Source organism: Strongylocentrotus purpuratus, unplaced genomic scaffold (assembly GCF_000002235.5).
Source record: "Strongylocentrotus purpuratus isolate Spur 01 unplaced genomic scaffold, Spur_5.0 spur5_scaffold_1, whole genome shotgun sequence".
Taxonomy (NCBI): domain Eukaryota; kingdom Metazoa; phylum Echinodermata; class Echinoidea; order Camarodonta; family Strongylocentrotidae; genus Strongylocentrotus; species Strongylocentrotus purpuratus.
Window position 1 is genome coordinate 50,849,847 of NW_022145594.1, and position 11,953 is coordinate 50,861,799.

Here is an 11,953-nt window from a genome sequence, read left to right on the forward strand (position 1 = left end):
AATTAGGTATATTCCAATCTCATTTGCATTAACTTCATCACAAAGATCATTTGAAGTGAATTCAAGAGTTACATTTACAGTGACATTGGCTCGTACAAATATATATACTAAATATGTATATTGTTTCTTGGTTAGTAATCATATAATCAATATATCTATTGCTAAAACGTGAATGTAATTGTAACATGATCAGACAAAATAATCTATTGGTTAATAATTGCTGAAGGAATAAAGAAATCACAAAATTGATGTGCATTGTCATAATTTGCTTAACAAATCATGATACATTTATTTTTCTGTGACACGTGTAAAGTGATAATGAATATTCATGAGATGCCTAGATTTGTTGGTTTCAGTGGGTTTCAATGGGACCATTTGAAGTCCAAATTAAGGCCAATTGGTCCAATTGAAACCAATTGGGGACCCATTAAAGTCTAATGGGGCCTAGGCCAATGGGGCCAATGGGTCCAATTTGTCCAATGGGGCCAATCCGGACCAATTGAAACCAATTGGGGACCCATTAAAGTCTAATGGGGCCTAGGCCAATGGGGCCAATTTGTCCAATGGGGCCAATCCGGACCACTTGAAACCAATTCGGGACCCATTAAAGTCTAATGGGGCCTAGGCCAATGGGGCCAATTTGTCCAATGGGGCCAATCTGGACCAATTGAAAACATCTGAAGTCCCATTGAAACCTGTTAAAACATATTGAGACCAATTGGAACCAATTGGAACCAATTGAAACCAATTGAAACCAATTGAAATTTCATTTGGTGTTCAATTGGTTTCAATTGGATTTTCGTCTTGGGATGGCCTATTTTCTCATTAAATGTCATCCTTATGTAGAACATGTAGATGGCTTTTTATTATTTAGGTTCTAATGCATAAGATGACGTAAGCCTCTATAAGAGGGCTCCTGAGGTACTTTGAAGAGGTGCACAGCCCCCTTAAGCACAATATTGTTGTTGGTTGTTGCTCAACGGGGGGGGGGGGGGAGAATATGAGGCACCATTATTGTTTTAATCAACACCCCCTCCCCTCTTGAGCAAAATAACAAAAATAGGAGGGGGGGGGGGTCGCGCGAAACCCCCGAAACCCTAGTTTGTACGGGGTACAAAATGTTTGTTCCACCTTTACGTATGCAGGTAAAGGATGAATGAAATAATTTGTAACGAGGCACTGTCTTAACAACGATTTACGCATATACATGTAATTTGATTATATTATGAAAATGGTTATGTATTTTGTATGCGTATGTGAACATTGTGAAAGATTACCACTAGCAGTGCTCATTTTGGAAAATAATCAGTGTGTAGTTTCAGGAATGGTTTCGTGCCTAAGCTTTGAGCAAGCTCTAATAAAAGTCAAATTAAATACAAACACACACACATTTTGCTCTCTTTTTAGCCCTTCTTGAAAAACAGTTTTATTAATACACGACAAATTTGAACTCCTACCTTGCGTCACAAAATAAATGCGCCCCGAAATAAAAGGCCCCTCAACTAACTTGGGAAAGATTGATAACATTTACTTCGATAAAGATTCCCTAATTGATGATACCGGTAATATTTGCCCACATGATTGGAAGTATGCTAGTCTGTTTTGTTGATATGGGCCATCTAGTCTAAACTCTTTTCAGCCGCTGTGCGTAACAGTGTCTGCACGATGAGACCAAGGAGCTGTGTGGTTGAAGTTCCTTATTGAGGCTAGGCTGACATCATACTACATAGGGTCTGTGATATATGACACAGTCAGAGAATGACATAATTAGGCCCTGCTCAAGGCTTTAAGTTGAGGAATTTTAGTAAAGTCCCAAATCAAACTCTGTGCGTGTAGACTACGGATGGTGAGTGACTGGGAGATGAGGTGTGTGGGCTTGCGACTACTGAAGGCAAGTGATGAGGTACGTACTGCACGTTGTTTTCATGAATGCAAGTGCGAGGTGGGTGGAGTAGCTTATTGATTCGACCGTCTGCAAGATCGAATCCAAATCCAGACAGAGCGTTATCACACCATAGGAGGAAGTTTGGGCAACATCTTAACGTGAACGGTAAGGGAGCTATGATTTGGATGATGGTGATGAGGAGAATGTCATACTGCAAGTATCGTTGTAAGGAGGTAACTTTTGTAATAAAGAGAGTCGATTCGGAAAAGTGATCTCATTTGGTGTTGCGCTGGCGATGCGGGCATTATGGTTTGTGCAGCCGTGCGATGATGCACGTTCACGTTGTATATGTAGCGCTTGGCTCCTGAGAAACAGTAGTGAGTTGAAGCTTTGGAGTTTTACATTTGATGCACACAGGGGCTGAACTAGACAGTAGAACTTTTCTTAGCAAATACAAACGGTTGCTTAACGAAAAAAAAATGCCCAAACACAGATAGACACAGATAGAGTGGCATGCAATGATACTAGGAATGATTATGATAATGATTTATGGTATTAATGAAAAGGAAATTGAAGATAACAAATATAATGGTTGGGGTATGAATGAAAGTGATGGTGCAGTGATGATAAAGGAAAATATGACAATTATGATGATAGTGGTGATGATGATAGTTAAAAGGATAAAGGTTATGATGATGAAAAATTTATTACAGATGTTTTTTTCAATTTATGATGATGATATATTTGTGGTGGTGATTTGGATGATCGGATAATGATGGTGGTGCTGGTGATTTGGATGATGATAATGGTGATGGTTGTGATGGTGATGGTGATGATGTTTATGGTGATGGTGATGATGTTTATGGTGGTGGTTGTGATAGTGATGGTGATGATGTTTATGGTGATGGTGCTGGTGATTTGGATGATGATAATGGTGATGGTGATGATGTTTATGGTGATGGTTGTGATGGTGATGATGTTTATGGTGATGGATGTGGAGGTGGTGATGATGATGATGAAGATGATGAAGATGATGATGGTGGTGGTGATGGTGGCGGTGGTGCGAAGTTAAGGATGGACATGAACGTTTAGCTAATAGTCTTGATAATAAAAGCATTATGTTATCGTGGAAACAAAGATAGAATGGGGTGATTAATGAAAAAGACAATGATTAGATGGGGATTGTTGTGGTGACTGATAATGGTGATGGTTGTGATGATGATGATGACGACGACGATGATGAAGACAAGGACGATGATGATGATGATGATGATGATGATGATGTTGATGATGTTGATGTTGATGATGGTGATGGTGATGATGATGAGGATGATGATGATGATGATGATGTTGATGAAGATGATGTTGCTGAGGATTATGATGATGATGATGATGATGAGGATGATGATGATGATGAGGAGGATGATGATGATGATGATGTTTATGATGATGATGATGATGATGAGGATGATGAGGATGATGATGTTGATGATGATGATGATGAGGATGATGAGGATGATGATGTTGATGATGATGATGATGAAAGTGCATAATAGTTAGTGAGTTTTTTAATCAAAATTTCTTTTTGACGTATTGGAATAAAAGTATAGCTAGCATTAAGCCTTGTTGAAATGGTATGCCTATCCAGCTCCACATCCTAGCAATGTGGTAACGATTACGCAGTTTGCTTTCTGGATACATCTTTTCTTGCCACTTTCTATCTCTAAGCTACAAACATGCATGTACCTTATCACATATCAAACTTATTTATGAAGACATTGAACTACTGACTATTTTCTAAAAATCATCAATATTCATTTCATTGCAGGATCATCCCATCTGTTATTGTTGATGAAGATGATTATGAAGTAGTTTCCAGTGGTGGTCTGGACTTGGACAATCAGAAATTGCAGACTTGTGTCAGCCCCTCTTCACATCTAGCTCTATGGTGATGTTGGTTTATTATCAGAAGAGCCTAGGTATCAGATCCCAATGCTTGCAGGTATTTGTTATATTTGAATATCTGAATATTGAGCCAGAATAATAAACATCATAGTGTACTATTCAATAAGTAGTGAGTGATGTTTTAACCCTATTTAGCCCGGGGGGGGGGGGGGGGGCTTTAGAAGCCCCCCCCCTCGACATTTTTCGCGATGATTTTTTAACGCAAGAAAATCTTGCACTGAAATTTTGTGACTTTTTTCTTTCCAGTCTTGCACATCTTTTGAAAGAAATTTTTCGAAAATCGAACCTACCATTACAAAGTCACGTGCCCTTTTGTCTTCGCATGTCAGCCCGAAAATCGCTCATTTTTGTGATTTGTGTACAAAACATATGGAAATCTCATTTTTCAAATAAAGAGATAAAACATTGGTTATTTGGTCTTGTTTATAGTTTAGGTGTTTCTTTTGGGGTCAAAATAGTTGAATTATAGTTTGAAATGAAATAAAACAACAAAAACAATAAAATACATAAGTTAAAAAACAAAGAAATACATAAGAAATTATCAAAACAATAGATAACATAAGGAATAACCCTGGTTTTTCAATATTTTGTGTTGTATTATTATTCCAAATGGTCTACTAAATATATGTAGTGAGAAAGAATGCCTAAATATGAATAATGTCTGATTTATGGGCAAAAATGTGAATTGTATGACCTTATTTGCATAAATTACCATAAATATGCAAATGAGTGAATTTTTCAAAAAATTGAAATTACCATAGCATTCTATACACTTCACTTGACATGTATGCAAATTTTCGCGGCGATCGGGCGTTTCACGGCCGAGATCATAGGGGGGGGGGGGGGGGGGGGGGGAGGGGGGGGGGCCTTAGAAGCCCCCCCCCCCCTCCGGGCTATGCAGTTTCAAAATAGCCCGGGCTAAATAGGGTTAAAATGTGAAAAAAACATGAATAAAACTTAGAGAAATTTTTTGGGGGAGAGTTGGATATTCATGTTAAAAATTCATGTTTATCGGGGGTGGATCTCGTTGAATTTTGGCTTACCACATTATGAAGATATTTTCCTAACATAATTTTATACTTCCTGTCAATGTCTATCTCAATACCAGTCAGGAACTAGCAAAGTAGTAGCTGATGCATACTAGACGTCAGCGGAAAATTGACATGGCCGATCGGCGAGCGTTTCGAGTGGAGTTCAACTGGGGGATTCTATGTTATATCTAGCTTTGCGTCGATTAACGATGTACTGCGCGGCGCTATACGTAAACACGCACGGAGGATAGACGGTGATTAGGGATATTCATGTATTACTCTCGGGTGCGTAACCTCCGGACGTAGAAGCTTTGTATTGCCCCACATACTTATTATCGTGTATGATACTCATAGAAATGTACAGTAAGTACCTTAAAGTTGAATGCGGATACGTACACAAGTACAATCAAGTACAATATAGAAACCAGCTCTAGAATTTCTCTGTAGGCTATTTTTGGCCAGGCTTTGAAATCCTTTTAACAGAGAAGACACATTTTTTTTCTCAAATGGATATTTGTGTAAATACAAACTTTTGGGAGGGGGGGGGGACAATGTGATTGGTATTGTGATTGAAAAATGAAAATATGTATTCCTGGAGAAAAAAAAAAGATTACGATCATTATCATCCTCATCACCATAGCCATCATCACCATTGCTATCATGATCATGATCACCATCACCATAATCATCTTCCTAATCACCATCATCATCATCACCACTGACATCATCACCATTGCCATTATTATAATCTCCACCACCATCAGCATTGCTATCATGATAATGATCGCAATCACCACAATCATCTTCATCATAATCATCATCATAATCACTGTCGGCATTATCACCATTGCCATCATCATAATCATCATAATCACCGTCAACATCACCATTACCATCATCATAATCATCTCCACCACCATCAGCATTGCTATCATGATCATGATCGCTATCACTATAATCATCTTCATAATCACTGTCATCATCATCACCATAGCCTTCATGGTCATCGCCATCACCACTGACATCATAATCACCATCATCATTATCAGCATTGCCATCATGATCTTCATCGCCATCAACATAGCCATCATAATCACCATCAACATCATCACTATTGCCATCATCATAATTATCATCATAATCACTGTCAACATTATCACCATTGCCTTCCTCATCGTCATCACCATAATCATCATAATCACCGTCACCGGGATCGTCAACAGCATTGCCATCGCCATTGTCATCATCATAATCATCACCAACATTGTCACCATTGCCATCATCATAATCATTATCATAATCACCGTCAACATTACCACCATTGCCATCATCATAATCATCATAATCACCGTCAACATTACCACCATTGCCATTATCATCATCATCATCATCATAATTAACGTCAACATTATCACCATTGCCATCATCATAATCATCATCATAATCACCGTCAACATTATCGCCATTGCCATCATCATAATCATCATCATAATTACCATCAACATTGTCACCATTGCCATCATCATAATCATAATCATCATCATAATCACCATCAACATTATCCCCATTGCCTTCCTCATTGTCATTACCATAATCATCATCATAATCACCGTCACCAGGATCGTCAACAGCATTGCCATCACCATTGTCATCATCATAATCATCACCAACATTGTCACCATTGCCATCATCATAATCATCATCATAATCACCGTCAACATTACCACCATTGCCATCATCATAATCATCATCATAATCACTGTCAACATTATCACCATTGCCTTCCTCATCGTCATAGCCCGGCAGCCCAGTGCACTTTGATCAAACGAACGAGGTACCAATGTCTGAGTATTGGAACATTTAGGAAAAAACCCAGTATATCCAAAAGTGGATGTCTGCCGTGACCCCTCTGCTGCATGTGGCCCCTGGGGCCGGTTAAAAGGGGCCCAAAAATGCATTTGATCAAACGAATGAGGTACCACTTGAAACCAATGTCAACTTAATGCATGCATGCCACATAGTACTGAATGGCCCATGCCAGACAAATTTTCTGCTGCAAAGGGCCCGCCAGACGCCCCTAAAGGGCCCCTAAAAATGCATTTGATCAAACGAACGAGGTACCACTCGAAACCAATGTCAACTTAATGCATGAATGCCACAAAGTGCTGAATGGCCCATGCCAGACAAATTTTCTGCTGTTAAGGGCCCGCCAGACGCCCCCTAATCACGGCCCAAATGCCCATTATCGTAGCATTGACCCAGATCAAATATGCAAGGTACCACTCAAAATCAGTTTGGAATGCTTGGGTTAATCTTACAGACTATGGAAATCATCATGCCAGACAAATTTTCTGCTGCAAAGGGCCCGCCAGACGCCCCTTAAGGGCCCCTAAAAATACATTTGATCAAACGAACGAGGTACCACTCGAAACCAATGCCAACTTAATGCATGAATGCCACTAAGCACTGAATGGCCATTGCCAGACAAATTTTCTGCTGCAAAGGGGCCGACAGACACAATAAAAAAGGGGCCCCCAAAAGGCCATTATCAGTCATATAGTTGGTACCACACCAATATCAAATGAAAAGGTATTTTCCACAGAGTAAAGAACTGCCAATCCAGGACAAATTTTCTTCTGCGTAACCAGACAGAAAGAACTGGTGGCCCAATGTGGCCATATATACAACTGTATATAGACCTTAAAGCCCCACTGTACGGGGTGGGGACTTCTTGTACATGTAGCTACTTGATCCCTCTATATAGAAAACAATGCCTAAGCGGTGTCTGTTTGTAGCCCATGATCCTCTTTTTATTAGGGTCAGTGACCATGCACGCTAATCCCTCTAATCCATTCTGGCCAAACTAATGTAGAGCCCAGTAGAGGGGCTTTAAAAATTGGATATTGATGCAGACTATGTGCCTTGTATAATATTTCATGCTCACCATCATATTATTTCAAGCATAAATTGGTTTAAGAAAAAAGAAACATATACATTATGTAGTATACTAGTACATTAGAAATGACGACTATCCAAATTTTACTCAAGATGATTATATAACTGTATGATTTCAGGTATTAACACAGTTTGCCTGTTTCTCCCAAAACACAAGTTTAATAGAATCTGTTGTAGGATACTCCCTCCTTTCACACGATTAATATCACTATCTGTATGTCAATCCCCCTCTTTGTGTTCCCCTTATCTATACTTAAACCACGATGGAGCTAATGTGTAAACAAGACCAGCGTTTTGTTTTAGTTAGCTATTCCCTGCTCTATTAAAGCAAACTAAAATAACACTTTCACATAAACCACTAAATATCTTGGAATTTGCTGGTTTGGGCAAGAATTAGAGTTCCCCACATTGTAATTCTAACACTCTGAGGAAGAGTTGCTTAATTCTCGCCTGATACATTTAATATATACTGGATGAAAGATTGAGCAAAGTAACTGATTTCTGATATGGAGGTGGATGACATTCCAGAGATTCACCATGCGGGATCATCTCATGAGGTAGGCATACAATCATGTACATTTATATCATTTTGCTATGTTTGCTAACTTAGGCATATATACTTACTTTCTTATTTAACAATCAAGGTTAACAAATGGTTCTTGCAATTTGGCTATATATATACCAATAGGTCTAATCAAGTAAGGACTCATGAATGATAAAGTATAAAAAGCATCAATTGTTTGATTATGACTTTGATACTACATGTATATAATTTCACCTAAAGATGTTACATTGTTGCATGGTACCTTCAAGAGTCTAAGGGCATCGTCCACAGAGAAGAAATGCTGTCGCTAATAATAAAAGGTTGCATTGGCAATGATTGATGATACTTTCTTCCATATTCAAATTCAAAGTTCAAAAATAAAAACTGATTGACAGGATTATTTGTTAAACTCACATAACGGTACTATATTTGCTCTATCGGAGATCAGGCATTAAATATAATCAGACTGTAACAAGTCTGGTTCCTCACCTTGTACCGTAACTGATATTATTTGAGATTTACCAAAAATGGTTGAGTTGCAAAGTTAAAGGTTTACAAAGGATCGAGGCAGATGCATAACACATTATATTTGTTTCAGACTTCTGACACAGCTGTACGTGATGATGATGATGACAACCCAAGTGAAATCATTCTCAATCCGTCTGTCGATCAGGTATGTACGGATAATTTATTCCTAACTTCCAATGGTCTTATATGAGAGTGAAATTCACCTAAATGTGTAAATACGTGGCATGTGATTATCACTTCAATATGAACTGTTCGTTATTAACATTAATTCATTTAAATTGTAATGAACCCAGATGCTCTTCTTTTTAAAGATATTATTTGAAAATCACCAAATATTGTTTAATAGCAATGTTAAAGGCTTACAAAGGAGACATATATGCATGACACATTTTAATTATTTTTTCTTCAGACTTCTGACACATCTGTACGTGATGATGATGACAACCCAAGTGAAATCATTCCTAATCCATCTGTTGATCAGGTATGCACTTAAAAAAATATTCCCAACTTTCAATGGTCTATGAGAGTGAATTTCACCTACAACTGTATGAGTGGCTTTTATATTGAATAATGTAATCAATCATTAAACAGCTTTCGTACCAATAAAGTATTTTGAAAACAGAGCGAAAATTCTTCTTGAAATCAACTGCAAATTATGGATGGATGCAAAATGTTACTATTTGTTTGTTTCATACATTTAATATTTTCATCAAGGGCAAATATATGTAAAGAGGACCTTTCAAGTTTGATACACCTTTATCTCTTCCCAAATATGAATATACATACATCTCGATCTCGAGTGATTGGTAACTTCTTAAATACTTCAAAATTAACACATTCCTCATAAAATCTTCATAATTATTGTGCAGATATTTTGACATATTGAAACATGAAAAAAATGTTTTCAATATAAACTGCCTACACGGATATGCATTAATATCACAGTATCAACTTTGCACTTCATGTACACTAAAGCTGGTCTGGTATTATATTTTATCTTATAGGCAGCAAACACATCACAGGCAGCTGATCAAATGTGCATCATTTGCAAGTCAAGCGAAGGTTTTGGAATGAAAACATTTGTGGAGAAAACATGGGATTCGTTGAAGATGGCAGCACAATGTAGACTTTTATTGAAGTCAGATTTCTATAAAGATGTAACTACAGAAGTCAATCTGAAACAAGAAAGTGGTAGTGCAAAGTACCATTCTAAATGTCACAGAAGCTTCACCGCTGTAAAAAGGGCATCTACTGGACCACAATCTAAACATCCAGCAAAAAAACCTGACACTCGGAGAAGAGGTTCAATGCCAAGATCAGATGCCAAAGGTTTACTGAAGGGTTCCTGTATCTTTTGTACTGTTAAGCGGAAGACCATCAAACGGCAGGTGGAACAATCGTCAGATTGTCTCACCAAAGATGGATGTGATGCAATTATTGCCGCTGCCCCCAAGAGCAGCAATGACAGAGTAAAGGCTATAGTTGCCAATAATGTTGATCTTATCGCCAAAGAGGCCCAATACCACAAGTCTTGTCGTCGTGAATTCTTTAAAGAAGTAGATGCTGTCCAAAAGACTGGAGGCACATCAAGTAGATGTGTACATGCAACTTCTTTTGAATCAATATCGGACATGATTGAGAAAGAGCTCATTGGGAATGGCAAAGTGATGCTTTCATCATCTATCATGGAGCTATACAGGACTGAATATCTGAGCGCAGGAGGAACGACAGTGGATATTGCATGTTACACAGCTCAAGCTTTGCTGAAAAAGATAGAGGACAAATTTGGTGACAAAATCTCTATATCTACTTTTGACAAACGGAAGGGCAATGTCTTGTATAGTTCTGCGATGTCGGAAGTCGATGCTAGAGCAAGCCTCTGTAGTGATGATGAGAAGAATGTCCACAAAATACGCACTGCAGCACTTCATCTTCGGCGTGTGATCAAGGCTATGCCAAAATGGGTAACACCGACCCCTACATCCGTATCATCACTGAAGGCATGTTCACCAGAGCTTCCAGAAGAACTGTTACTGTTCTACAAAACACTGCTGTGTGGCCTTCGTGACTCTCCTGATAGTGATGCAGTGGATAGGAAGGTGACAGCCATGTCATCAGATGCTGTGTATAATACAACAAGGGGTGCAGTGAGGCCTTGGAAACACACCGTACTTGGATTGGGACTTGGAACTCTGACCGGTTCTAAATTGGTGTTACGAATCCTGAATCGTCTGGGAAACTCTCTGAGTTATGATGAAGTTAAGGCATTGGAGACTGAATTTGCATACTCAGTCGAAGAGAATGATCATGATACTCCTGACAGTATGGCGCTTGATCCCAACCTAGGCACAGGGCTTGCATGGGATAATTATGATGTAAACATGGACACACTAGACGGAAAGGACACCTTGCATGCTACAGTTGGTATTTGTTACCAAAATATCCCAGATGCTACACCTGCAAGCGATTCTATCAATGAAGGGCTTGCAGTAGTTGAGCCTGATGTACGTCGTAGCAGGAACAGACGGAAGTTCGATGGAAAAGAGCGTGAAGTTGCACCATATTACAAGAAACTAAAGACTGCCAGCTTTGACATTTCAGCAGATGAGACCCAGAAACCAGTGAAAGTACCAGCTACAAGCCTCATTGACTTTCACTGGATGCTCCAGTCGGAAATTGGGAGGCCTTTGCCTCTTTTTCCTGGATACTTTTCCAACTTCACCGTGGATAACTTACCGCAACAGCGAGTCTGCTATATGGATCCAATATCGGCCTCACCAACAAGAAATGATGTTGTCCGAGAAACCATGAAAAGGACAATGAAAGTGGCCATTGAGACTGGACAAGAACATGGAGTTGTTACATATGACCTGGCTGTGGCTCTCAAAGCATACTCAATCCAAGCACTAGACGCCCCTCTGTTTGACAGATTACTCATCATGCTTGGTAACTTCCATCTGGAATTGGCCTTCTATGGTGCCATTGGTACTTTCATTAATGAAAGTGGTGCACAACACCTCCTTACGGAATCTGGTCTTTTGGCTG